We start from the raw sequence: 2,500 nt of genomic DNA, 5'->3' as shown, positions 1-2,500 counted from the left end.
GTGTCACCGCAGCAACGGTAACGCTTGCACGGCGACGTTTTCTTAAGGCAACGGCATCCGCTCATTGAGGATCGCGCAGAATCGTTACGTGATCCTACCACCAATCGCGGAGAGGTAGAGGCAACACCTGTTCACGGTTGTTCTCAAATTCGAGCGACTCATGGCACCGCGGTGGCGCCGCAACGTTAAACGGACGCTCTTCGAAGGCAACGGCGCTTGTTCCCCGCCAATAGACGGGAACGTGCGCTTTCTCTTGCCTGCTCGGGACATGCGCCGCTGTAGTCTACATCGGCCAAGTTTAGGCGCCCTGAGTGTCAACAGCGCTGCGGGTGTCACCGCAGCAACGTTAACGCTGCACGGCGACGTTTTCTTAAGGCAACGGCATCCGGACGCATTGAGGATCGGGCGCAGAATGTTACGATCCTACCACTAATCGTGGAGAGGTAGAGGCAACACCTGTTCACGGTTGTTCTCAAATTCGAGCGCACTTCCATGTCACCGCGGTGGCGCGGCAACGTTAAACGGACGCTCTCGAAGGCAACGGCGCTTGTTCCCCGCCAATAGACGGGAACGTGCGCTTTCTCTGTTCGGGACATGCGCCGCGTGAGCCGACATCGGGTCAAGCCTAGGCGCCTGAGTGTCAATAGCGAAGGGTGTCACCGCGAGCAACGCGACGCGGTAACTACGGCACGCTTCTTAAGGCAACGGCATCCGACGCATTGAGGATCGGGCGCAGAATGTTACGTATCCTACCACTAACTGTGGAGAGGTAGAGGCAACACCTGTTCACGGTTGTTCTCGTTCGACACGCCACGCGGGCAAACGATAGACGCCGCGACGCGATCGCCACGCCGCAACGAACGCCGCTGCGTGGACACGCCACGGCAACGATAGTTGCTACGTGATCGGCGAGGAAAAGTTGTGGGACTAACCCACAACTTGACAGGGAGGGATGCCAGCCCCCCCAATATACCTGGGGAACTTAGCCCTGCCTGGGACCCCCTGCCCGCCAGCTTGTGAAGGAGCCCTACATTGTTGCCGCGGCAGAGAAATTGCCATTTCTCTGCCGCGCCAGAGATTTTCGCCAGGCTTAGCCGATTCCGTCAGATTGCTGCGGCGCCATGAGCTAATTTCACTGCTATTCACCAGCGCGCGCCTACCCGATTGTACGCTTCGGGCGTCGTTGGACGCTTTTCCGACGCCGCCCGACTTGGCCGCTTTAGCCGATCTCCGTCGCTTTATTGGCTGCCGCGCCATGAGTTTTCACCGTTATTCGACCAGCGCGCTACCACCCGATCAGACGCCGGGCGCCGTTGGACGCTTTTCCGACGCCGCCCGACTTGGCTGCTTTTAGCCGATTCCGTCGTATTGGCTGCCGCGCCATGGTTTTCACCGTTATCTCACTAGCGCGCGCCACCTTGATCAGACGCTACGCGTCGTTGGACGCTTTCGACCGCCGGACTGACGGCCGCTTTTAGCCGATCTGTCAGATTATTGGCTGGCGCCATGTGGTTTTCACCGCTATTCACCAGCGCGCTTACCTGATCAGACGCCAAGGCTGTTGGACGCTTTTCCGACGCCGGCCCGACTTGGCTGCTTTTTAGCCGATTCCGTCGATACGTCGCGCCATGGTTTTCACTACATCTTGACCAGCGCGCGCTAACCTGATCAGACGCTGGGCGTCGTTGGACGTTTCCGACGCCGTCTGATTTGGCTGCTTTTAGCTGATTCTGCTCAGATTATTGACATGGCGCGCCATGGTTTTCACTCGCTATTCGATCAGCGCATACTAATTTGATCAGACGCTGGCGCCGTTGGACGCTTCATCGCCGCCCGACTTGGCTGCTTTAGTCGATTCTGTCAGATTGTCAGCGCGCCATGGTTTTCACCGCATTCGACTAGCGCGGCGCTTCACCTGATCAGACGCTTCGCGTCGTTGGACGCTTTTCCGACGCCGGACCGACTTGGTTGCTTTCAGCCGTACCGCTGCTTTGGTTGGCGCCATGGTTTTTCACCAGATCTCGACCGCTGCGCGCCCACCCGACTATAGTTCACCGTGGTCGTTAGACGATTTCCGACGCCGCCTGATTTAGCCGCTTTAAATATCTCCGTCTATTATGCGGCGCCATGGTTTTCACCGTAACCCGATCGACGCGCGCCTATCCGATCAGACGCCGGCGTCATGGATCGCTTCTGACGCCGCCCGATTTAGCCGCTTTTTAGCCGATTCACGTCTTATTGGCGCGGGCGCCATGGTTTTCACCAGATCCCGACCAGCGCGCGCTTCACTCCGATCAGACGCTTCCGTGTCGCTGGACGCCTGACGCTGCCCGATTTAGCCGCTTTCAGCCGGTATCGTCGCTTTGGTTGGCGCGCCATGGTTTTTCACCGTATCTCGACCGCCGCGCGCCCACCCGACTATAGTTCACCGTGTCGTTAGACGATTTCCGACGCCGCTTCGACTTAGCCGCCTTCGCCGGTACCATCGCTTTGGCTGGCG

The sequence above is a fragment of the Lolium perenne genome, unplaced genomic scaffold (assembly GCF_019359855.2).
Source record: "Lolium perenne isolate Kyuss_39 unplaced genomic scaffold, Kyuss_2.0 unplaced57, whole genome shotgun sequence".
NCBI classification, from domain to species: domain Eukaryota; kingdom Viridiplantae; phylum Streptophyta; class Magnoliopsida; order Poales; family Poaceae; genus Lolium; species Lolium perenne.
This window is presented reverse-complemented; position numbering follows the sequence as displayed.